This window comes from Tyto alba, unplaced genomic scaffold, assembly GCF_018691265.1.
Source record: "Tyto alba isolate M040663 unplaced genomic scaffold, T.alba_DEE_v4.0 Super-Scaffold_100000100052, whole genome shotgun sequence".
In the NCBI taxonomy this organism is placed as follows: Eukaryota; Metazoa; Chordata; class Aves; order Strigiformes; family Tytonidae; genus Tyto; species Tyto alba.
Window position 1 is genome coordinate 11,039 of NW_024881264.1, and position 27,312 is coordinate 38,350.

The 27,312-nt window shown below is 44.6% G+C and overlaps 1 long non-coding RNA gene and 1 pseudogene across 1 annotated transcript; both read right to left on the bottom strand.

Annotated features, from left to right (window-relative positions):
• Positions 1 to 990: 990 nt before the first annotated feature.
• On the bottom strand, positions 991 to 25,452 carry LOC122154323 (annotated as a pseudogene).
• LOC122154313 lies at positions 5,221 to 7,977 on the bottom strand. Its single transcript, XR_006166200.1, has 3 exons — positions 7,937 to 7,977; positions 6,438 to 6,635; positions 5,221 to 5,447 (listed from the first exon to the last, which is right to left on the bottom strand). It is a non-coding gene; the product is annotated as an uncharacterized LOC122154313 (long non-coding RNA).
• Positions 25,453 to 27,312: the final 1,860 nt, after the last annotated feature.

Sequence of the window (27,312 nt, forward strand, 5' to 3'; positions counted from 1 at the left end):
ATCGTGATACTCCAAAGTAGTTTGGTCTGAACGGGCAGAGAAGTTGCTGTTTTCTTTGCTGACATCCATTTTCTCCAAACCATCTCCAGGTATGCTTTTTGAAAACGCTTCCACTTCAGCACGATCCTCCTCAGGATTGCTCAGAGTAAGCACAGTTGCCTTATCTCTAGTCTCAGACGATGCATCCTCCGCCATTCCATGATGATGCTCCCATGAATCCCCAGGCAGTGCTATATCATCGTTGGTTACCTTTATTAAAATACAAAAAAAAAAGCCAACAAAACCTCACAGTCAATAACATGCAGGTGGTTTTTGTAAAGGGAAGACAAAAAACCCCCCAACATATACTGATATTTGTGTCCCTAGTGTCCCAAAAACCACACTGCAACTCTGCCTCAGGGAGAGGACGAGGTAAGGCTGGTGGCTCTGCAACTCTAGCACTAGAACAAACAGGGAAAGGTAACTGACTTTCACTCCCCTGAAGTCCAAACATACCGGAATTCAGGTTTATTTGACCATCGCCCCTGAAGGAAAATCATCTGACAACCACCAGCCTCTTTTCCGCTCGTTACAATTCCGCCCGATGTAAGAAGGAAAGGCAGAAACGAAGCAGACACTGGGCAGGAAGCGGTCAAAGATCCCTGTTTGGCCATAACCAAGTGTCTCAAAAGCAGTACACCGAGAGCTTGGTGGCAACCACAGTTCTAGTTTCAGCTGTCAAATTCTTGAAACACATTTACCATCGTGTCAGTATAGGTCTTGGCCTAAATAAGATTATCATAGCCGAAAAAGTCTCTCTCCAAATATTACTTTGGATGAACTGATTACAAAAAAGCCAATCAAAGTTATTCAGGTACACCTTCCTTCCAGAATACTAACATAATCCAAATGGATTTTTTGCTATTCCTCTCCACACCGTAGCTCAAAACTGAACTTTGTGAAAGCTGCTTACCTATCATATCGTGAGGAAAAGGTTTTCTGCTCATTTCTGCCCATGCTGCTCCAATTCTGGATAACATTACTCATGAAAGTTGCTATGATATCCAGATATCCTGAATTGGCTGGTTTTGTTGATCTTGATACTGGCTTTGGTCTCGCAACTGTAAAGCACAAGAAAACCTATCAGCCTTGTGTTATCAAAGTGAGCGTTTCTTGACCGCTGTATTCCCCCGCTAAAAATTACCTCCTTAAGGCCGACGAAGGCAAATGGTAAGGCCTGGCTCTCTCTGCAGCCAGCTGCCTTTGAACTCTAGGAAGGATCTTCCGATATGGGCGTAATTCAGACTTTCTGGCACATGCCCCCTCTCTGAAGCGAGGATGGCGATCATTCCGATGAATAAAAAGCGTAAAGCAGTTAACTAATTACAGCGAGTGCACTGCACAGACAGCAGCAAGTTCTACCCATCAGCACACGCCAACTTCACCCGGTAATTTAGCAAAGTGGAAGGCAGACTAGATCAGTAACAGAACCGACAACTGTCAGTTAAAACAGTTCTGGCACTCAGCAGAACCTTATTCCGATACGCCTCTTGTTACCTTTGAGGAACCCTTACAACAGGCAGTAAGAGGTGTAACAAAACCAGATCCTGACAACTTGTTTGTACCCTGCGGAGAGCTCCGACATGTAGACACGAGCACACGGCCTGTTCTGCCCCTGGTCTTGGCACGGTCCTTCCGCAACTGCCTAACGAGCTGGGTCAGGTCCAACGACGGACCAAAGGCCGAGTAGAAGGGGGCAACTAGCAGGTGGACCAACTTCGTTTGACAGCAGTATGAATGCTACGCCCGGTGCGAGGCAAGAAGCAAACCCCAGAACTTTGGGGCTAGAGAACAGGCGACAGACCAGCTCTCTTCATCCCGAGTCTGTTTTTACCGTAAGTTAAGCAAACTCAGCCTCGCAGAAAGAGAGATCAAAAGTAAATGCAGCTCATGACTTCTGCTGCTTTCAGATGCACAAACCTTAACAAGCCCAAACAATGGCTCGAGCTGTATTCCTCACCTTCCTGCCATACCACCGCTTGAAAAGGCATCGCGGGAAGCTGAGCTAGCAATTTGGAACAACCACAGCTCCTAACAACGCTTGAGCGAAACCGCCAAGGACACCGACATGCATTTTGAATATCTGCCTGCCGACGGTGATGTTACAGAAGGTCTAGCGGAACCTTTTTGGACCAAATTCAAGCCGCCTGCTTCTTGATCGCAGGTCCAGGTCTCAATATAAGGAGTTCTGGCAAACTGTCCAAAATTCTAAACCAAATAACAGACTAGAAAGCCTTTGACTGTAAAATCCACTAACTACAGCCCAGCTTACCCCAACAGTCCATTTCTCATCTGAGTTCCCTTCCTTGAAAGACACTCTGTGTTTGTTTGCTCTGGGAGGAGGAGTAACTGATTCTCCTGGAAACGCAGAGGGAGTTGCCTGGGTGTGCTGCGAACGCTGGATCTGAGGATAGACCGAGGAGTAAAGCCGGGAAAACCAGAAGCAGATGTGGCCAAAACTTCAGCTTTATGAAAAGAAAGAAAAATATTTAATTGAAAACCAATTCGTACCTTCAAAACGGAAGACTCCACTTCTCCAAAGCATTAGTTTCATTACAGACTGAGGTTGCAGAGGCAGGGAGGACAAAGTTAACCTCTGCACTGCTCTTTCTCCAAAGGTATGAAAATCTTAACGATAAAACCCCCCAGGATCTTGTGGATTTTTGGTTTTCTTTTGGTATGTTGGTTGGTTGGTTGGTTGGTTGGTTGGTTTTTCCCACCAACACCAACTAAAATTGATTTTTCAAATTAATTTCCTGAGGAAACAAGGATATGGCGTCTTGATTTCTGCATTGTTCTCTCCTTCCCAGTAATTTTTGCAATTCCTACTCTGCTCTCTAAAGGCGTACCACTTCAAATGTTACCCAGCTACTGCCACTGAACACACTGCCATGCAAAATGGCAATCAGCAAAGCAACAGCGAGAGCTTATTGCTTCACTGATGAATCCATCCGCGCGCTACACCAAATTAAGGGGCTGCTGTACAAATACCTACACATCTTCACCTAGAAGCATCCAGGTCTTCTTACCTCGGCTCGGAAGAAGAATTTACAGTATGGAAAGGGTTTGAAAGGGGGAGAAGGAAACTAGCTCAATGAGAGGACAATATTCAATGAGAAGACAAAAGGCTGTCATTCAGAGAGATCACAACTACTTTGTTCAGGCAGGCAAAGGCAAAGAGACCCGCACCAAGAAGACAGGTCAAATGTTTTACTTCCTTACAGGAGAAGAGTTTGAAGGCACTGAATGGACACACAGTTTAGCGCAAACAATTAACCAGTACAATTGCTGCCAAAAAGCCATCACTGAGTTGGACAGAGACTGACATCCTTAACGGACATCACTTAGCTGTCACTCACCTCACCGGATTAAGAAACTGAAGCATGCACGTTCTTGCTGGTGGCTATGCAAGTCAAACTGTGCAGAGCTGCTGAGCGCTTGCATAACGATGGTTAAGCCACAAACTGCATCTTTAAGGGTCTAAGCATATTGAAAAGCCCAATTTTAACTTCCTTTGTTCTGCACAGTTCATGAAGTTATGGGACAACGTGCCTACTGCAATTAGCTTAGAACTAACTTGCCCTCTTCAAGGCTTTTCCCAACTTCCTGCTTCCAAAAGGACTGTATGTACAACCACCCACATGCTCTGAAAATTTGACACAGTTTGAATCCAGCAGTGTTTGTGTCAAACATTTTGGTGGTTTCATTTTAAACAAAGTTTACAGGCCATTTGTTTGGTCGGTTCTTACTGTTTTTCCAAATACAAACCTTAACCACAAGAGGAGTCTGTAGCAAATTGAACTCTGGTGCTCTTGAAGAATTCTTTTGTAACAATGGTGACTGCCAGCTACCACCCTGTGCTGCAGAACATGAAGGGACAGGACGATCCACCAAACCCAGCAACCTGTTAAGATACCCAATTTAAAATTGAACATAAATAAACTAAGGAAGAAAATCACGCGGCGTTCAAGAAATCTTGAGATGAGATGTAAGAAAGACATTCAAGGAACGAGAAATAGAGGTGAGCCCTCACTGTTGGGGGGATGTATCAGGTCCACGCACAAGTTACCGCCTTTTCCTTTTCTAGTACTTCTGTACATTTCAAGCTTGATTTCCTAAATCACTGCCTCTTAGGGAAGAGAAATCCATTTTAAGTTGACCAAGGGATGTAATTCTCACGTCAAAGAGAAATTCACCTGCATTTCAATGCTGGGACCACTTCAAATTCTCCACCGAGTTGTGTCCTTAAATTGCCCTTTTCTTTACCAGATACAAAACTAAATGCAAACAGAGCACTTTGCAAACACAGAAAGTATATACACACGCACACACAACATACATATACACAGACATAAGAAAAGCAACACCATTTTGAAATATTCACTCTCTAGATCTACTATACCTGGAAGATTTTTGTGAAAATCTTGTGACCATGTCCCAACAACCGCACTGCGCAACTCTGCCTCAGGGAGAGGACGAGGTACGGCTGGTGGCTCTGCAACTCTAGCACTAGAACAAACAGGGAAAGGTAACTGACTTTCACTCCCCTGAAGTCCAAACATACCGGAATTCAGGTTTATTTGACCATCGCCCCTGAAGGAAAATCATCTGACAACCACCAGCCTCTTTTCCGCTCGTTACAATTCCGCCCGATGTTAAGAAGGAAAGGCAGAAACGAAGCAGACACTGGGCAGGAAGCAGTCAAAGATCCCTGTTTGGCCACATAACCAAGTGTCTCAAAGCAGTACACCGAGAGCTTGGTGGCAACCACAGTTCTAGTTTCAGCTGTCTTAAATTCTTGAAAACACATTTCCATCGTCAGTATAGGTCTTGGCCTAATAAGATTATCATAGCCGAAAAAGTCTCTCTCCAAATATTACTTTGGATGAACTGATTACAAAAAAGCCAATCAAAGTTTATTCAGGTACACCTTCCTTCCAGAATACTAACATAATCCAAATGGATTTTTCGCTATTCCTCTCCACACACGTAGCTCAAACTGAACTTTGTGAAAAGGCTGCTTACCTATCATATCGTGAGGAAATGGTTTTCTGCTCATTTCCTGCCCTGCTGCTCCAATTCTGGATAACACATTACTCATGAAAGTTGCTATGATACCCAATATCCTGGATTGGCTGGTTTTGTTGATCTTGATACTGGCTTTGGTCTCGCAACTGTAAAGCACAAGGGAAAACCTATCAGCCTTGTGTTATCAAAGTGAGCGTTTCTTGACCGCTGTATTCCCCGCGCTAAAAATTACCTCCTCTTAAGGCCGACAAAGGCAAATGGTAAGGCCTGGCTCTCTCTGCAGCCAGCTGCCTTTGAACTCTAGGAAGGATCTTCCGATATGGGCGTAATTCAGACTTTCTGGCACATGCCCCCTCTCTGAAGCGAGGATGGCGATCATTCTGATGAATAAAAAGCGTAAAGCAGTTAACTAATTACAGCGAGTGCACTGCACAGAACAGCAGCAAGTTCTACCCATCAGCACACGCCAACTTCACCCGGTAATTTTAGCAAAGTGGAAGGCAGACTAGATCAGTAACAGAACCGACAACTGTCAGTTAAAACAGTTCTGGCACTCAGCAGAACCTTATTCCGATACGCCTCTTGTTACCTTTGAGGAACCCCTTACAACAGGCAGTAAGAGGTGTAACAAAACCAGATCCTGACAACTTGTTTGTACCCTGCGGAGAGCTCCGACATGTAGACACGAGCACACGGCCCTGTTCTGCCCCTGGTCTTGGCACGGTCCTTCCGCAACTGCCTAACGAGCTGGGTCAGGGAATCCAACCGACGGGACCAAAGGCCGAGTAGAAGGGGGCAACTAGCAGGTGGACCAACTTCGTTTGACAGCAGTATGAATGCTACGCCCGGTGCGAGGCAAGAAGCAAACCCCAGAACTTTGGGGCTAGAGAACAGGCGACAGACCAGCTCTCTTCATCCCGAGTCTGTTTTTACCGTAAGTTAAGCAAACTCAGCCTCGCAGAAAGAGAGATCAAAAGTAAATGCAGCTCATGACTTCTGCTGCTTTCAGATGCACAAACCTTAACAAGCCCAAACAATGGCTCGAGCTGTATTCCTCACCTTCCTGCCATACCACCGCTTGAAAAGGCATCGCGGGAAGCTGAGCTAGCAATTTGGAACAACCACAGCTCCTAACAACGCTTGAGCGAAACCGCCAAGGACACCGACATGCATTTTGAATATCTGCCTGCCGACGGGTGATGTTACAGAAGGTCTAGCGGAACCTTTTTGGACCAAATTCAAGCCTGCCATTCTTGATCGCAGGTCCAGGTCTCAATATAAGGAGTTCTGGCAAACTGTCCAAAATTCTAAACCAAATAACAGACTAGAAAGCCTTGACTGTAAAATCCACTAACTACAGCCCAGCTTACCCCAACAGTCCATTTCTCATCTGAGTTCCCTTCCTTGAAAGACACTCTGTGTTTGTTTGCTCTGGGAGGAGGAGTAACTGATTCTCCTGGAAACGCAGAGGGAGTTGCCTGGGGTGTGCTGCGAACGCTGGATCTGAGGATAGACCGAGGAGTAAAGCCGGGAAAACCAGAAGCAGATGTGGCCAAAACTTCAGCTTTCTATGAAAAGAAAGAAAAATATTTAATTGAAAACCAATTCGTACCTTCAAAACGGAAGACTCCACTTCTCCAAAGCATTAGTTTCCATTACAGACTGAGGTTGCAGAGGCAGGGAGGACAAAGTTAACCTCTGCACTGCTCTTTCTCCAAAGGTATGAAAATCTTAACGATAAAACCCCCAGGATCTTGTGGATTTTTGGTTTTCTTTTGGTATGTTGGTTGGTTGGTTGGTTGGTTGGTTTTCCCACCAACACCAACTAAAATGTGATTTTTCAAATTAATTTCCTGAGGAAACAAGGATATGGCGTCTTGATTTCTGCATTGTTCTCTCCCTTCCCAGTAATTTTTGCAATTCCTACTCTGCTCTCTAAAAGGCGTACCACTTCAAATGTTACCCCAGCTACTGCCACTGAACACACTGCCATGCAAAATGGCAATCAGCAAAGCAACAGCGAGAGCTTATTGCTTCACTGATGAATCCATCCGCGCGCTACACCAAATTAAGGGGCTGCTGTACAAATACCTACACATCTTCACCTAGAAGCATCCAGGTCTTCTTACCTCGGCTCGGAAGAAGAATTTACAGTATGGAAAGGGTTTGAAAGGGGAGAAGGAAACTAGCTCAATGAGAGGGACAATATTCAATGAGAAGAAAAGGCTGTCATTCAGAGAGATCACAACTACTTTGTTCAGGCAGGCAAAGGCAAAGAGACCCGCACCAAGAAGACAGGTCAAATGTTGTTACTTCCTTACAGGAGAAGAGTTTGAAGGCACTGAATGGACACACAGTTTAGCGCAAACAATTAACCAGTACAATTGCTGCCAAAAGCCATCACTGAGTTGGACAGAGACTGACATCCCTTAAGGACATCACTTAGCTGTCACTCACTTCACCGGATTAAGAAACTGAAGCATGCACGTTCTTGCTGGTGGCTATGCAAGTCAAACTGTGCAGAGCTGCTGAGCGCTTGCATAACGAGATGGTTAAGCCACAAACTGCATCTTTAAGGGTCTAAGCATATTGAAAAGCCCAATTTTAACTTCCTTGTTCTGCACAGTTCATGAAGTTATGGGACAACGTGCCTACTGCAATTAGCTTAGAACTAAACTTGCCCTCTTCAAGGCTTTTCCCAACTTCCTGCTTCCAAAAGGACTGTATGTACAACCACCCCACATGCTCTGAAAATTTGACACAGTTTGAATCCAGCAGTGTTTGTGTCAAACATTTTGGTGGTTTCATTTTAAACAAAGTTTACAGGCCATTTGTTTGGTCGGTTCTTACTGTTTTTCCAAATACAAACCTTAACCACAAGAGGAGTCTGTAGCAAATTGAACTCTGGTGTCTTGAAGAATTCTTTTGTAACAATGGTGACTGCCAGCTACCACCCTGTGCTGCAGAACATGAAGGGACAGGACGATCCACCAAACCCAGCAACCTGTTAAGATACCCAATTTAAAATATGAACATAAATAAACTAAGGAAGAAAATCACGCGGCGTTCAAGAAATCTTGAGATGAGATGTAAGAAAGACATTCAAGGAACGAGAAATAGAGGTGAGCCCTCACTGTTGGGGGGTGTATCAGGTCCACGCACAAGTTACCGCCTTTTCCTTTTTTCTTAGTTACTTCTGTACATTTCAAGCTTGATTTCCTAAATCACTGCCTCTTAGGGAAGAGAAATCCCATTTTAAGTTGACCAAGGGATGTAATTCTCACGTCAAAGAGAAATTCACCTGCATTTCAATGCTGGGACCACTTCAAATTCTCCACCGAGTTGTGTCCTTAAATTGCCCTTTTCTTACCAGATACAAAACTAAATGCAAACAGAGCACTTTGCAAACACAGAAAGTATATACACACGCACACACACACATACATATACACAGACATAAGAAAAGCAACACCATTTTGAAATATTCACTCTCTAGATCTACTATACTGGAAGATTTTTGTGAAAATCTTGTGACCAGTGTCCCAACAACCGCACTGCGCAACTCTGCCTCAGGGAGAGGACGAGGTACGGCTGGTGGCTCTGCAACTCTAGCACTAGAACAAACAGGGAAAGGTAACTGACTTTCACTCCCCTGAAGTCCAAACATACCGGAATTCAGGTTTATTTGACCATCGCCCCTGAAGGAAAATCATCTGACAACCACCAGCCTCTTTTCCGCTCGTTACAATTCCGCCCGATGTTAAGAAGGAAAGGCAGAAACGAAGCAGACACTGGGCAGGAAGCGGTCAAAGATCCCTGTTTGGCCACATAACCAAGTGTCTCAAAAGCAGTACACCGAGAGCTTGGTGGCAACCACAGTTCTAGTTTCAGCTGTCTTAAATTCTTGAAAACACATTTACCATCGTGTCAGTATAGGTCTTGGCCTAAATAAGATTATCATAGCGAAAAACTCTCTCCAAATATTACTTTGGATGAACTGATTACAAAAAAGCCAATCAAAGTTTATTCAGGTACACCTTCCTTCCAGAATACTAACATAATCCAAATGGATTTTTCGCTATTCCTCTCCACACACGTAGCTCAAAACTGAACTTTGTGAAAAGGCTGCTTACCTATCATATCGTGAGGAAAAGGTTTTCTGCTCATTTCCTGCCCATGCTGCTCCAATTCTGGATAACACATTACTCATGAAAGTTGCTATGATACCCAAATATCCTGATTGGCTGGTTTTGTTGCTCTTGATACTGGCTTTGGTCTCGCAACTGTAAAGCACAAGGGAAAACCTATCAGCCTTGTGTTATCAAAGTGAGCGTTTCTTGACCGCTGTATTCCCCGCGCTAAAAATTACCTCCTCTTAAGGCCGACGAAGGCAAATGGTAAGGCCTGGCTCTCTCTGCAGCCAGCTGCCTTTGAACTCTAGGAAGGATCTTCCGATATGGGCGTAATTCAGACTTTCTGGCACATGCCCCCTCTCTGAAGCGAGGATGGCGATCATTCTGATGAATAAAAAGCGTAAAGCAGTTAACTAATTACAGCGAGTGCACTGCACAGAACAGCAGCAAGTATTCATGAAGTTACGGGACGACGTGCCGGCTGTACTGGAGCTGGCAGCAGTAATTGTTTACCACAGCCCACTTCCTTGGGAGCAGGTGATCATGTCTGGTGCAGCCAGCTGATGTTTGCAACAGCTCGCATCCCAGTGAGACCCCCCCGTCGTCAGCTGCTGCACTGAGCCCAACGCTCGGAGACACCGACGGGGGCCACGGGGGTCTGAGGCAAAGATGCTTTGTGTTGTGCATGACCAGCACGGCCTGCACGCTTCCTTGCGCGTATCTGTGGCACAGAATTTATAGACGGGTCTCTAGAGACAGGCCTATCAGGGCTGTTCCCCGTCAAACTCCCTAGTTTGGATCTAAGAGTACTATCACTTCTGCTGACTAAAGCCAACACCTGCAGCTCAGTGCAACTCGCAAATAATGGGAACATCAGGTTACCACGTCTTGTGCCTCTACAGCCCTGTCAGGCAAGATGGATGTATTTCCCCCTTGATTCCCTCATAGGCACACCTGACCCAAACTGGGTGGCTGGACATCAGCTGGCCTGGGAGACAGCAGCCAGCTGCAAGACACCTCTTGCAGCTATCATGAATGGCTTCACGTATTAAAGGACCAGATTTCTTCAAAAAATTCAAGGTCTGAAACGTCAATCAAAAACTACAGATTAAGACAGCAGTATTATTCAGTCACTAAGGGTCTGGCTAACCACTAAGAGAAATAGGATAATTGTTCACTTAGACTCTCGGGAAGCTCACATCAGCAATATGCTTTGCGTTAGCAATCCGAGTAAGCATTACTACGTAGAGTCGTAAGGACGGCAGCCAAACTAGCAGTTACAGTTTCTAAAAAAAAATCCTGTAAAACAAAATATTGGCCCTTGCAATGCTTAAGTATTTTCTCCCTTCTCTGTCAAAACACGGGCCTTTCTTTTTCCCTGAACACTGACACAAATTACTTTCTGTACAAGCTAAAACTAACACACAACTTCAAATCACGCTTTGCATGAGCCTTTATAAGCCTCTCTGTGCAGAGGCTGATTTATGTTGGCAATACGTAGTGAGCTGAAACTTAATTCAAAATTATTTGCCACAAGCTGTGCCCTGGCTTGGAAGTTAGAATTTGGCCAGGGTCGGGAAAAAAAAAAAAAAATTTCTTCTCAAATACTTCTCAAACACAGTTTTTCACTTTCTCCATTCTGTCCTTTTCAAGCAGACCAGGGATCAAAACCCTAACTCAAGACTACACAGGCAGTGACTGAAGGGTAATAAGAAGAAAAGCTTTCTTCTTAGGAACGCTTTTGTTCTTGCTCCTAGAGCAACGTTGTATTCCCTTCTAGACGTTCAGTCTCGGATCGCGCTTCATCAGGAGGCAGTGCTCACTTTACAGTTCCAAGAGCAGACTGAAAACATTCTCATTTGCATAAAACTGGCAGGGTACAACTGCAATTATGCGTGTGGATGGGCAGGACGAGCATAAACCCATCTCTGACAGTGAAAGCAGTGCAGGAGAAAACTTGGAAAAGGTCCATCTCTTCACATTCTCAATAAAGATTCGGTAAATGATCACCTCCTTCTGGAAGCTGGTGCAAGTCATATGGACAACTCCGGAGTTCAGCAAGCACGTACCATCTGCAGAAACAACCAACATTTGACAAGCTTCCATACGCTCACAGTTACGTTATGACCAGTTTACAGTTTTTAAACAGCAGTATCTGGAAAGACAGATCTCAGTGCCCATCTTCCTCACCAGATCACTTACAGACTTTTTAAAAAAATAATTACTGCGTCTAGAACTTCATCTCTAGCGCAATCGAGGTGTGCTGTGCTTTGAGCTTCAGTTCAAAGTCATTTCATTTTATAACCATCACCTCTTCGCAGGCTCTATCATAAAAGCACCAAACCCCAAAACTCAGCACACTCTCGGATGTGTTTCACAATTTTAAATCCCACCTTAGTGCAACGTAATTTGAGTTGGGTTTGTGGGAGCTGGGGGTTTGGGGGTTTGGGTTTGGTTTTCGAGTGACAGAGAACAAGAGAACTATTTCATGTCATCTGACCTCAGTTTGAGCTTATCACTATAAAAAGCAGTGAAATACCTACCAAAATTATAGGAGCTTGGATTAAAAAACTGATCAGGTGGTGGATAGGAAGGAGGCACTCCGCGACAGAGACTCTGCTCACGTACTCGAATATCCAAAAGAGGCTTGGAGAAGTCATACTTAGTCCAGTATCCAGTGACCACAGCGCAAAATAGGGGCAGTCGTGAAGGAGTTCTTCCGGCCTTAAAGAAAACAAGTGCATAAGCTAAATGCCAACTTTCAGATGAATTATCTGGGGGGACACTGAAAAGAAGCTAAGAAAAATCTACCTCAGTGAATCTGGCATTTGAGCGTGATACCAGCGGTTAATGTCAAATACACCCAAGTAAGTAGATGGCTTTCCCTCACCATACGTATTCACTTGCCAGCTGAAGACTGATACACTGGTCTCAGGAGATATTACTGTAAAAGACAAGACGTTGTTTCTTATTTGTAGAAAACATGCCGTATCCGATATTTTTAAAGCACCGCTTCCTAGTTTGGTTTAATTCTGTTCTACCACTCATGCAAAAACAACACTGACTAAGAATAAGAAAAACAATTCACGGAGTAGCAAACACCTCTGTGACAGGTTCCAGGCATCCTGCCCCTTTTTCTTGTTCGGATTGTATCCGTTCCAAGCCAAATCAGATACATAATTAGTAGCTTATTAAGTTTGCCACGCATTAAGAGTTGAACAAGACATTTAGCTAGATGAACAGCTGAGCAAAAAAAAAATATGCTAGGAACACAGACACTGCTTCTTTTAGAAAGCACACAAATAGTCATCGTATACACTTGTATCACTTAGCCAGCATTACTAATTTCCAGCTTTGTCTCAACCACACATTTTCAGAACAGCTCCTCTCCTGCATGTCCGCACCGAAAGAACACAATTATCACACAAAACAAATACAGAAACAAAAGTTACAGGTATTTTTTCCATGCCTCATACTTCAGAAAAAGGAGGCAGAAAGGGGTTTTTTTGTTGCCGTTTGGGTTTTTTTTGGTTTTCTTGGGGGTGTTGGGGGAGTGGTGTTCTTTTTTGTTTCCAACAGGTTTTTAGAAGGCACTCCTCTCAGAAACATGGCACAAGTGGAGAAAATCCAAAGGTGCTTTGATTAGATTTTGACACACCGTTGCTCGAGGATGGCATCACAAAAGACACGGAAGTTGCCGCTTCAGGACTAAGTCAAAGACAATCAGCAGAAATAGCCTAGAAAGGTCATGCAAGTGTCTTTGTGACACCAGACAGAAGTCAAGGCCCGTAAGAAGCGGGGGAAGGTGACTAACGCAGTCAAAACAAACGGCTATGCAAGTTATCACTGCAGCAGGCTCGAAGATATGGTCAGAGCGTAACTGGATTTGTAAACCCAGAGAGGTATATTTAATTACTGCAAGATAATGAAAGACACCATAAGAGTTTTAACTGTGTACATGGTCAAGGAAAGCTACCGCTGCATCCTGGATCCTGCTCTCCCTATCACCTGGGAGCAGGAGTAACAGTCCATCACCTCCTGACAGACTAGTACCTCTGTACCTGGCAAGTGGCCGAGGGAGGGCAATAACAGCACTGCGCATCCAGCAAGTTCTGGGCCTGCGCAACTGGTGGAAAACACCCAAATAGCTCATCACGGGAGCTGGGCCAGAGTGGAAAAGTCCCTAACGAAAGTCAGTTATCCTGGAGCCCATAAACAGTGACCCCAGGTGAGACCCTCTGAGCTCTTCTCCTGGATCGCAGTGGGCCTGTGACCAGCATCTCCCCTGAGTTGGGACGCCTCTCAGCTATCAACTCCTCGAGGCACCGTCTGCTGTCGAAGCCAATGATGGGCTGGGCAAAGTCGCCCCCCTCGGGTCTCAGTTATTGGCTGTTGAGGAATGATGATGCTTTGCAAGTATTTGCTCTAAGCTTGAGAAGAGGGAAATTTTAACCGTAGGCTAGCTTTTCTTCACCCGCCTCTCTACTTATCTATGTGTTTGGGTATACACAGCTGTTTTTACGAGTGTGGGTACATACATATTTCACTGGATCCAAATATTTTTGTCTGTCTGTGTGTTTGTACATCTTGTGTTTATGAATAAACATATGTACTTAGATAGATAGATACGTAGATAGATCGATAGACAGACAGACAGATAGACAGACAGATAGGTATACGGATAGAGAGAGAGAGATAGAGAGAGAGATAGAGAGATGGAGAGATAGATTTAGGATACCACACAGTAAGTCATTGCGATTCTTGTCATTTTTGAATCTGTACAGTTAAGTCACTATTTTAATCATAACGTATTTTACTGAATTATTTTGTAAATCATTCAGGTGGTTAATGATTAAGTGCTGCTACTCATTAATAAATCTCAATTTGCTGCCAAACTATTACCATGTTAGTATACCCATCCATGACACCTGGGAGAAGAGACCAACCCCGACCCTGCTCCCACCTCCTTTCAAGTAGCTGTAGAGAGCGACAAGCTCTCCCCTCAGCCTCCTTTTCTCCTGGCTAAACAACCCCTGCTCCCTCAGTCGCTCCTCCTAAGACTTGTTCTCCAGAACCTTCAACTTCAAGGTGCGGCCTCACCGGGGCTGCGTACCGGGGGACGGTCACTGCCCCAGTCCTGCTGGCCACACTATTGCTGATACAAGCCAGGATGCTCTTGGCCGCCTTGGCCACCTGGGCACACCTCTGGCTCACATTCAGCCGGCTGCCGACCGACACCCCCAGGTCCTTTCCCGCTGGGCAGCTCTCCAGCCACTCTGCCCCAAGCCTGTAGCGTTGCGTGGGGTTGTTGTGACCCAAGTGCACTCGATCCCCTCATCCAGATCGCTGATACAGATCTTAAACAGAACTGGCCCCAATGCTGAGGCCTGGGGAACACCACTTGTGAGTGGCCGCCAGCTGGGTGCAGATACAGACATAGGTGTGAACAGGGAAAAAAAAAAATATTCAGATCACATTCCTAAGCAACGCAGAGAATGATCTTCTTTTTCCAAGAAGACAGCTGGAGGAATAAAATGACTGACAAACGTTGCAGAGATGGCCCTACTATACAGTGCTATAGCATGTCAGCAAGCACAAAATAAACCCCAATTTCCCCCTTAAGGAAGTCCCACAAAACTCAAGCAACCCTTTTGTCTATTTAAATAAGCCCAACAAGCTCGTCTCTACAGATACTCAAGACTTTCTGACTTTCTGTGGGTACAGAACAACATTCACTGCTTAGATTCCCAAACTACTTTTTTAGAATAACCAAGCACGGACATCAGAACAAACCTTCATTAACGCTATCCTCTCCGTCAACCGGCTTGGGAAATTTTTCTACAGTCTGGCAGCTCAGAAATTTGGTATTGCCGGTCGGCCCTCTCCAGGGAAAGACTCCACACGTGAGATCTAAACTGAACCTTTCGTCACAGTATTCCAAACCCTGGGGAAAAAAGGAGAGACAAAAGGTCACTTTGGCGATATGAAAGAATCTATGTACCAGAATGTAACATAATATGCACCTTATACTGTGTATTTCCCATGAGCTTCTTTCTGATGGCAAACAGAAACAACATCTGGCACGCAAGAGAATCAAGCGTCAAATCCTAAGGGGTATCTTTGGCTGTAAAGGCTTTGCACATTTTCAAAATTTAGCATTCCCCTATCATTATTCGGTTCTAATCATGTTTTGCAGAAATCCTTGCAACACCAGGGTTTCTTTACAAACCGGAGGACAGATCTACAAAGAGGTATCTGAAATCAGGCGATACATACGCATGCAAAGCTCTTTGCTCTTGATTACAGGACTGAGGATGTTAGAGAAGTCTTGGCACTACAGCAGCTGAAGCTCTGTCAAGAGGTGTTATCTACTGGCACACCACCAGAGCGAAAACACATCCCTCTGTAGTAGCTGTGAGGACTTCTTACCGAGTAACCGTCTCCTTTCAAACCACATAAGCTTTTACCAGCTCCTCCTCTAATCTTGTCACACTAATGGGTGAAATATCCCCCGGTTCCTTCATCAAGCACGGCCACCAGCAAAAGGGGAAGCAGAGAGGATGTGGGAGGCACGCGGCCAAGGCGTTTAGGATCATGAATTACTACAGAGCCAGCAAACTACTTTGAGATATACCGAAACCCCAGCAGGATTGTGCTGAACCTCTGATACCACCTTTTCCTAGGGAAGCATTAATTGAAATACTGTCTTTCCAAATACAGAATTTGTTCAGGCTGTCTACCATGCAACACATCATTGTGTGTATTGACAAATAGCAGCTCTACAATTTAAAACAAAAACAAAAACAAAAACAAAAAAACAACTCACCAACACCCCCTCCCACCTAACACACAAAATACTACCACCAAGGAAAAACCAACACAACAATCAATTGTACCACACTCTACCGAAGTTTCCTAAACTTTCAGAGCTCTAAAATGAACTGGTACGACACAGTACACTCCCATAGGATTTGATATGATACACCTAAATCACCTAATCTGAGAAGAGACAAACCTCCTCTTAACCGTTCTAGGAAATACTACTAATAAGTATCAAGGCTGGCTTTAAAAAAAAAAAAAAAAAAAGGGTCTTTCATTACTGAAAAGAAAAATGCTGAATTATGCTCTGAAGCACGCACAGTTCATTCTATTTTATCAAGTAACTTCTGCAATAACAGACACCACCAGACACGTGCAGAGTAGAGAAGCCAAAACCACCTCTTTGAAAAACTAGCATGAAGCCCAAGCAACCGATCCCGTTTTCATTACAGAAGGAACGATCACTAAAACCAGTTTATAATAAATGATGTTGTCCAGAATGAGAAGTCCATCATTCCAAAAGACCGTTGCATCAGATAAAGTCCTCAAACTCCATAAGCCTTTTGGAGATTAATTTGAACGGCTATCAATTTCCTCTCTTATTCATCTATGAACAGCCACAGAGTTGGGGCAGAGGGGAAGGGAAAGAAGATACCAGTTCCTGCCTGAGACACCTTCTGAAGCAAACCACTGTATTTTACATTTTCCACTGGGGCAAGCAAATCTAAGCTGAGCAACTCCGCTGTATGGAAGGTGTTAAGTAATTACTTTGTGGACCAGTAAACTACAAGGACAGTTTTCAAACGAGATGCGCTGGTCAGACTCGGATATGAAAGCAGAGCCTCTATACTCTGTCCAGCCGCAGGCACTGTGTAGGACAAGGGCCAAGATGTGCTGCATGGCCACGCCTGGGGGCACTAGATTTACCAACTCCCGAGATGGCATAAAAATGATCTTTGTAAGCATAACTTCAACATTCCGTTACATTAATTGCTTGAGCACAGGCTTAAACCAGCCCTGAAGGCAGTGGAGACACAACTCTGATGCTTATTTACAAAACTACAGTGCCACATGTTCCAAAACTCCTATTTGTGACTTTTTACCATGGTAAGAAGTCAGTTGCACTGTCTCATAGCCTCAAGTCTGATTCCTGGAAAGTAAAGCACTGCTGTAGTAGACACAAGTCTTTCAACTTCCTCTGAATTCTATTCAATGAACGAGGGTCAACGCTAGCTTCCTCTTTGTTTACTCAAACTTGGCCTGGCAATCGGGAACAACTCTTACACTTTCTGCCATGGAAGATGGACAAGGATCTTGACTCAGCCAGTCATATAGGCAGAGAGCCATGTGGTACTGACCAATCTCTGACTACAAGGAAGTATTCTGAGACTGAAAGTGTCCACCGTCGAGCACAGGGCCTGGCTTAATGCATCTTTGGGGTTTGGGGAGGGGGGCTTGGGAGTTGTTTTGGGGGGCAGTAGGTATCATCAGGTCTCAGTACGAAGCTACACGGCTCATCTGGAAGCGAGCTGAAGAACCCATCTTTTCTCCCCGGAGGCTCCAGCTGTTTAGTTCCTTCTTCAACTCCCTCCCGAGATTGGTTCCTGTTTCAATCTTCCACAGCACTCAGCACAGGGAAGCAGAGGGAGTAAAATATCTCAAACCCAGAGACTGGTGCCTGACACCTGCTGGAAGCCTGTGAATGTACTACTGATTGGACAGTCTGCAGAGGGTCAGGAAGTCTTACAGTAATTACACCACAGCTTTCTCAGGTCACAAACACAACAACATTATTCAATCCTTTGGTGTGCTTTTTTAAAAACGGTGCCAAGCAGAATTTCTAGTAGACCCATTCTTAAAGGCTGCTGAAGGACCTCAGCTCTCTGAGGTGAAATCTGGTGCTACTCACATCTTCAGTTAAGAAGAATTTTATTTGGAAAAGCTGCTGCCTCTTCGGGAGTTGCATGTATATGGGCTCTTTGCAGACGAATCTAGTTGGAACACACGACACTGCAGTGTGAAGTTGTATGACTTGTTCTCAAGAAGTACGGACAAAGGCCACGCCCAAGAAGACTCGGCAAAACATTTTTTTTTTAGTCAGCTCTGAGTTTTGACGGCAAGTATTAGCCCAGCCAACTCAACTGCTACTCACGAAGAGGAAATTACTGTTTTCAGCTTTTGACATACGTGCACGTCTTACCTCGTACATGACCTGTCCTGATGCCAGGCGTTTTCTCTCATGAAATAGTAACTGCAACAGATGTAAACTCACAGCGTCACCTTCACTGAAAAAGGTACAAATTATGACATGTGATTACAAAGCTGCTTTATAGTCCTTGTCATCACCTCATCAGAGCTAGACCAAAGCCTTCTTAATAGCATGCTCTTGCTGAAAAGAAAAACCCACTGCCCAAAACATGACAACCGGTCACATTTAGCGGCTAAAACACAAAGGAGGAAATGCTGGCACTAACAGCTTTGGGGACAAATGCCAACCATGCAGTCTGAAAGCTTTAATATGCTGTATGGACTAACGTTTCTTGGAAACGGTTCTTCACCGTGAAGCGTTCTCCAGCAAAACTGCTTTACAGTCACACCCAAAAAGATTGACACTCTCTGGACAGCTGGGCTGATCAAGTAGCTTGCTGATGCTGAAAGAGAGAGGTCTTTCTTTCTCCCCTCCCCTCCCCTCCCCACCAAACTTCCCGTCCCTCTCTTGCATACGCTGCACCCTTCCACCTTCTGATCTGATTCATTAGCCCGGCAGGAAACCATCGCCCTCTCTGCTCAACAGTGAGCGTTTTGTGCCAGGTGAGCTGAACCGGCTCGTGAAGGCTCCAGAGGCTGCTGAAGCTGGCACGAGGTGACAGGCAATACTGTCACCTCCCTCCTTCCGGGGCAGCAGGCTGCGGTAGCGGCACGTTTAGTGTTCCAGGTCTGCAGCCTCGGCTCCTTTCAGCGGCAGTTTCATACCACGGTGCGAATATCAAAGAAATCATGAAGCAGTCATCAAGAAACAAAGCAAGCGTTTAAGAAAGCGAGCACAACAATACAGCCGCTGTTGCTTTGCCTCCTTTCGGGAGGCAGGAACCAGTAGGTCCCTCTTCACTTCTGCTAAATCCTGACAAGGTTGCATTATAAGCTTAACGGCTTCCGTACCTGAGAGAATCGTCTGCACAGCTGAACAAACGAAACATATATGCACGTATATATCAACTGTATGCGGACAAATATTGAAAAAAAATAATAATAATCAGTGGCTTATAGTAAGTGTTTATTCACCTTTCTTGGGTAGACTGAACAGCCCACAAGTAGCAACAGTTGCGAGGATCCTTTTCAGGCTCTTGAAAAGTGACAGCATAGACAGGAATCCTTCCTCCTGCAAGCTGAGAGTGGTCCCTACAGGTTTAAAGAAATTTAAAAGAAAAAGAAAAGAAAAGAAATTAAGAGGTGATCCTACTGGCCCTAACAGTTTGTAGAGGGCTAGAAGCATCTCCTGAGAAAAGAGCACCTTCTGTGCTTATCCTCAAAGTACAGAGGTCATAATTCCCTCTCAAACAAGTGAGTCAAGGAAGCAACTACTTTTTATGCAACTGTCAAAGGGTGAGGAAATTACTGTCCATCCAATGGAACAGCCTGGGTTTATGCCCTTCTCTGCCTGAGGGGGAGGAACACAGACGATTACTGCAGCTGCCAGGCAAATGACTGTTCTGGCTGCTGTAGCCTACTTCAAGATTGAACTTAAAACGCAGCGTATCTTCTGAACAAATGTAAACCAGTGCCAAACAGAAGTAGTTCCTCGTTTCTTTACTTGGACTACGTAAAGCCCCTTTCTTCCAGACTTCTGAACCTTATCTGTACCTTCACAGTCGCTTCTTGCCGTCTAATTATCCCTCCACTGTCTATTTAGGCATCCAACAGTTTCCGGAGAGGCACTGCAGATTTGCTGAAGTGAATCCCTACCCGAATTTGGACAAATATTTCGAGCGAGATTGCTCTCTGGCAGATTTAAAATCATCTCTTAATTTTTCTATTCCTCGTGAGTTCACATGTCCCTTATTCTCATCTCCAAGTGTTCCACGCAAACTCTCATTCACGTGCATTGCTGCCTCAGAATGGCTCACTCCCCTGTTTCGGTCGAGGCTGACACGTAAGAAAGAATATGTTTTCAGGCACAGACCAGCTATTGATTCTTCATGTCTCACTAGTATCATCCGGGACACTTTAAAGAATATCACCACCAAAATCACACTAGCAACATAATTATGCCTTTCAATGCATGCCCTAATTGCAGTAACTTCTTCAGAAAAAGCATTTCTGAGATCTGTTTCATCGAAATACACACATTTCCTGGTTTCACCAAATGCCACCGAAAGAAGAAACTGTCTGATAAAAATCAGCTCTATCACGTCCTAACTGCTTGCCATAACCCAAAGAAGCACGCTTTCCACAATGCCTCAATCCACAGGCACAGTAAGGAAAACAATCCCGGTCCACTGGGGAGAAGGCGGTCCGCTCGGGCCTTGTGTGACTTCACAGCTCTGTCAGAAGAGGATTTCTGAGCATTCTTCCAAGATTACATGCAAAATTTCAGTCCCGGAAACAGTTCTCTTGTAATTAACGTCCTTCCTTAGGCAAAACATGGAGACCGGTGCACCGCCAGGCACAGCCAAGTGTAAAGGCCTACTTACTCCCTCTTCAACGTTTTCATGTTCCACAGTGACAGGTAGCCATCGGAAAAACCCACGACGAGATGATTGCTTCTGCTTATGTAGCTCAGGGTTGATACTGCTGTTCCCGAAGGATTTTGTAATTGAAAACAGAGATGTCTCCCTTCTCTGGCCACAGTTTTTCTTCTCTTTGGAACTCCCACAGGAATTCCACTGGCAACTTCCAGATCTACACACACAAAACCACACAAGGAATTAATGTGTTATGCCATTCACGTTGCATTTTCAACACTGACGTGACTACACGGGTAACCTAATTCTACCAGCCCAGGCAAAATACCCATTTATGCAACGCTTCTTTTGCTACTGCCGTCTTCTGTGTATTCAGAGAACATAAGAACTCTCCGATCGGACGGGTATTCTCCCTCGTATGGCAAAACCAGGTAAAAGCGTAACCTTCAGCGACAAATTCGGCTTGGACTTTGGAAATCAGGAGTTGGGGCTTCACGGTGAAGCTATCTGAAGTGCCATCAACTCCCAAAGCCACTGCTGTATTAGCTGGAACAGCGTATGCCATCTGAATACACCAACCGGAGATCTCATTCACCCACATGCATGAATTTTGGAAAGTCGGATTTGTTTCAAAAAGCAAGCTTAAGATCTGCCCCAAGTCAGCTAAGAGAAGCAGAACAACGTTCCCAAGAAATAGGGCACCTCCGGCACAACTTCCTGCCAGGCAGCTGCACCGACTCAGACGGTGAAATCCCTACAGCTCACCGGCAAGAATCACGGGGACATGGGGATCGTGGTGGGAGGGGGGCGTTTACAGCATTAGCGGGAGCACTGGGCCACTCCCATTTTTCATCAGTTCAGGACTAGGTGATGTCAAACTGCCACCTGTAATCAGCACTCATCAATGTCTGCACACGAGTATCTGCAAAGTGGCACGCATACTGTTTGTTAAAAAGACACCAGGTTTCTTCCTTTTAAATTCAAGTTTAAAAAGCGCACGCTTACCCGATGCTTCTCTTTCATTCTGACTGCAAGATAAATTATCCAAGCAAAGGTCAACCAGAAGTAGGTGGCCAACATCTGTAGCCACTGCTGCCACGCCAAAGAGCCATTGCAGGCTCGGATGTAGGTGCCGAGCGCTCGCACTGGTGATGCCTCCGTGATTAGTTATGAGCTCTACAGCAGTTACCTACAGGGAGAGTGCAAGTCAGTATTTAAGCTGCTTGACAAGCTAAACGGAAATCATTCGAAGGTGAAACCAGAATTAGCACATCAGAAACAAGAAGGTAAATACAGGATCATTAGGCTTACAGACAATATCCAATTTTATCAAGAAAAAATAATAATAATAAAATAAAGCCCTCTACAAACACCTGGTACTTCTTCCCATTCACTAGATCTCCCGCAGTTACTTAACGGAATTACCTTCCGCTCACATGGCGCATTCTGTTATTACAGCTCACCAACCTCCCTTTGCTACCTGGAAATAATTAAGTCTAAGAAAACACAGAAAATCAGACGTATGCAAGAAACTTGACCGTAATTAAGGGACCGAAGGAAGACAGACAAAACTAAATCGCCTTCTCCCACTGCTCACAGCCCATCGGCACTGGGACACCGGCTACACCTCCTTTGCCAAACAGGTATTACGATAAATCATGGCTGTAAGTCACACGAGGCAGCGGTCAAGTCGCATGGTAGACGCACCATCTGCATGGGAATTACACATTTTTACACAGTGTTCAAGGGAGATACTGGCTCAGTAAAATTTACGCTCGTCCTCATGGAGGGTAAAGGTAACAACCAGATAAACTAAAAAGTTTTCCATGCACACCAGCACTTTTGTGAATGGGAACAAAAATTTGAAAGGCCAGACTAAAACAGCAGCAAAAAGAACAGCAGCTTGTGGGATAAAAAGCTAACTCCAACTACGGAAGAAGCCTACAGACCAGGAACATTTGTCAAAATACCGTTCAATAGTTCTGAAACATGCAACCATTATAAACCAGTTTTAGATAATTAATGCCTTACATTCAGATTCGCTTTTCCAAGAATCCCATTCAAATAATACTCCACTGACACTCTGAGTTTTCTGCTGTGCTTCACGTGTATATCCAGAGGGCAGTGAGAGATGCTCACACACACACACACAGAATTACACCAATATTCTGTCGAAGCTTGAGAGTTTGTTTTTTTTAATTCTCTGAGTGACTACACACCTACTCTTACTCCAGAAGGCAGTTATACGGTCACTATAAATACCCTGTATTAAAACACTAAGGGCTTCACACCTTGGACCACAGTTACTCTAAGCTAGTGTTAAACTCTACAGCTTAGCTGTCCACAGAAGATATACCCACGTGGAAAAGAGTCCAGAAACAAAGGTGCTCATTAAAGCCTTAAAACAGTAACGACTGTTAGTACTGTGGAAAGTGATGTTAAGAACAGATCTGCATTTTACGTTTAAAGATCATCAGCGTGAAGACCAGAGAAACATTCCAGCAGACTCAAAACGCGTATGACGTAACTTATAATTTGGAAGTACGAGTTACCGAAGAAATTCAAAACCTATGGACCGTGGCCAAGTACAAGTTTTATCTACTTGGTTTTGCTTACCCTTACTCCCACACTCACAACTTCAAAGCTAACAGTCCAACTGGCAATACCTCTGCCCTGTCTATGCCCGTCTGCCTCATCTAGTCGCAAAAAGATAGGAAGCAAAATGAAAGCAACAGACCAAACATGCTTATAATCCAGAGCACTAGGGTGTAAGAGCAAACACTCAAATAAGCTGTGACTTTATTCCGAAATCCACAACCTTCATCACACAACAGCCAACTTTTCCCCCACAACGTTTCTTCACATTTTCTCCTGAGGCATTTCTTCGTGCTATAGAAAAACTCCCTAATACAACCGAGAACTACATTCGACCTCAAGTCACTTCTGTAGACACAGAGGCGGTAGGTGACATGGTCCTTCTTAACCTTTCCTTCTCCTATTCCCAGTTCACTTAGATTTAACAAATAAAACTATAAAAAGCAATGTCATTTTCCACAAATGTCATTTGCTTACTGATTATATGCTGATGTCAGCACACAGCATGCCCTTCCGTCTGAAACTCCGGGATTTCTCAAGGTGATAGGCAAACTAACACAGTGGAGCGGCAACCCAACTCCTATCTTCTGAAATTACCACAGTACAAATGCTTACTACTAGTAATCACACTGTAGCATTACAAACAAACAAGCAAAATGCCACCCGTGTTCTAGCAAGTCAAGCCAAATCACTTTACGGAAAGCTGGGTAAGAAAGAAGTATTTACTTGTTGCAGATTCTGGGAGGATAAAACCAGAATGCACCTTGATATTCAATTAACTTACGCTGATTCTTGTTTGCATTAAGACAATGAGACTAGGGGTCATCACATCATTTGAGCCCAGGGCTTATACAAGACAGAAAAAATTGGCAACATCACAACACTGTATCCCCTCCACACAAACACAATTTCAATAATCAGAGGTTCAAGGGCCACACACGGAAAGTTGATCTTTCAACAGTCTGTCAGATAACTTACTAAAGGCTCTTTTTTCTAACCTAAGGCAACAGAAAGAATCTGTTCTGCTCTGAAGTCACCGGCTTGCTTGTCTGAGACTCATGGGACTGGGTCTAAGTCATTTACAGCACAACTACAGACCTCTGAGATATGTTAAAGACAGTATTTCTGACAGAATAAACCATTCAGGAAATGTATGCTACAGAGACTTTAAAGACTGGGGGGGTTTCCCTTTTCACTCTGCCCCAAAAAGCATAGTTTTCAATGCCCTTTTTTGTGGAAGCGGAGAGTTAGGTAACTATGTGCTCTGCAGTAAAACCACAAAACTTACCTTACGATCAGTCAACTCCAAAGATAATGGTACCGTTAGGCCCAGGATCAAGGCTGCCTTGACTGGATACTCTGAAGCGACAGAATGCTAACGCAATACAGAAAAAATACCTCCTGCAAAGAGACGCTCCAAAGCTTTTCCGGAAACAGGATCGTGCAGCACCTAACAACATAAAAGCTTCGTTTCTCCAATTAAAAAGCACGTACCCTTCCTGGAAGAGCCACGCCTTTAACCACTCTTGATATTCCAAGGTCGTACAGACAGAGAACGCTTCCCTCTGCTTCTTCCAAGCCAACCAGCAGCCCAGTTCTCTTCTGCCAGGAAAACTCCTTTACCACACGCACAGTGGGAGGCTGTTTATTTGCTCCCTGGAAACGGTACGCAGAGAGCCGCGCTCCTGTCACAGAGCTCACCGCCTGGAGTTGAGGACCACACGCCTGCCACGCCAGGCCATGGCTCCCTGGAAGAGAAACGCAAGAGGACTTAAGCAAAGGTCCAGCAGAAGACTGAAAACTGCCGAGAAGTCACAGTCACCGCCCTTTCCTTCAGTAAAAGTACCGAGCAGAGGAAGACCAACCCGCCCGATTCCGGTCAAGTAGTTAAAGCCACCCGTTGAAATCCTCAAGGAATGTATCTGAAAATTAACACCTTTGGTATTTTGCATTTGTACTTGTCACTCCCGCACTGAAGAGTTCTGATTGTTTGGGATAAAGATTACGAGATATTGATCTCTAGTCTGTTTACCATATTCAGCTAGGTTTTGCTAGAATCCTCTAAATACATAGGGGAATACAAGTCCTAAAGCCTACTTTGAGTAGAGCAAATCTAAACCAATTCGTTTCTAGTGTATTCATTTTACTTGCCACATGCCTACTTTGGGCAGGGATTTAGACTTCAGCAAGAATTTATCTTAAAATGGGCACCACATGAGTAAACTCAAACTGTTACACGTGCTGAGCACAGGAAGAATTTAACACGTGCTGTTTCACTGAACTTCCTCAAACTCAAAGCAAGGAGTAACTCAACTCAACCACTGCACTTCCAGTCAGGCAGGTGGACTCTAGCTGGTCTAAACAGAAGCCCAGGCATCCGGGCAGGCACCCAGCTCTACTTTCAGATCACCTAGAAAGTCAATGACCTAATCTGCTCAGCCACTTTCAGCAACTCTCACTGGGTACTCATCTGCGTCCTGTCAGATTCTTGGGAAATACGGATGCAGCGCTCAACAGCCTTCTCCCCCTCCTTCTGTTTTTATTCACACTAGAAAAGTAAAACCAGGGGGGTTTGCCTCTGTAACATTTCGGCATGTGACGGTCACAGAGATTGAGCTGGTACAAATCAATACGGCCCCAAACAACACTATTACTTTTTGGAAAACTGCCTCTTACTGAATTAGAATTTGAGGAGGGCCACCGACCCAGCAACGCTTACGGAAATTGTTCTGATGGCACAAGATGGGTGCAGGCTGCTGTAGTTTCAAAGCTGAGCTACACTAACGTTTTAATATGAACACGTTTAATAGTTAAAACATCCTTTCTGTTCTCGGCAAACCCGACGCATCTTAACAGCACCAACCTGACACAGTTGCTACGGTGCCCCGGTGCTTCAGGTAACCTCCAGGCAATAACATCTTTGCACCAAGACCAAATTTAAAGGAAAATGCTCACCTCCAGAAAACTTCCCGCTCAGCACAGAATCTAGGGTTGTCTCATCTTCCCCAAGTGCCTGAACAGTCACCTCGGGAAACTGCAGCAGACTGCTCGTTACCCGAGCCATCAGGTCTCGCACTCTTCACTGTAAAGAAAAAAAAAAAAAAAAAATGACCCACGTCAGCCCTAACTATTTTTGAGATTGACACAAGTTCCATCGGGATGCAGCGAATCATCTCCTGTACATCACCTGTAGTTCTTTCCCTTAAAAAAGCGGCACTCGGGACAGTTTTCAATCTCACAGCAGAGCAAAGCGAGAATCCTTTCCCTTCTCTGATGCCTGTGGGATCACAAACAAAAAGTGACACAGACGTATGGACAAGATAAATAACAGGAAAAAACCCAATACCCTGAGTTCACGTCTGCTCACATAGGCTAATAAGATGCGAGCTGAGAAAAATCGTATTTCACATTGCAAGCAATACAGACTTCCACAGTTCATCATTCAGAAAGTAGTTTCCCATACACTTACGATGGAAACAGAACACAGCACTTTAAAACACTGATATTTTCCTGTTCTGAGATCCTCGTATTCCTTATTCCAGTCCCTTCCTTCCTACTGCCTGCCCTCATCACATCCCTGCAGTCTACTACAGAAATTTCTAGGCCCTTCAGACGGTGTCCACACTTCTACAGGTGCTCCACAAGGAGTTCGTATTTCACTATGTCAAAACAGAGGTGCTGGTGGCAAAACTTGAGAGCTGAACTGATTTACAGGGTTAAATAGGTGGCTAAACAAGAGATATTCCATACACATGGGAATGCAAACTACTCCAAGTTACTACGTTCTGCAAGTTCTCTGCGCTATTGAAAATGGCACCGTAAGAAAGTTCATGCTCTGAAGCCTGTGCACTGGAATCCACTACATGTCCAGTCACAAGCACTCGGGTTGAGAATATGTCCAGTATCTTCTGCCAGAGCAAAACCAAGGAGTGTGGGAAAGGCAGGAAGTGTAAGTCAGGGGCCTGCACTAAGCACAAGTCAACACGTTGAAAAAAGCGTTGCCAATGGCAAAGCCA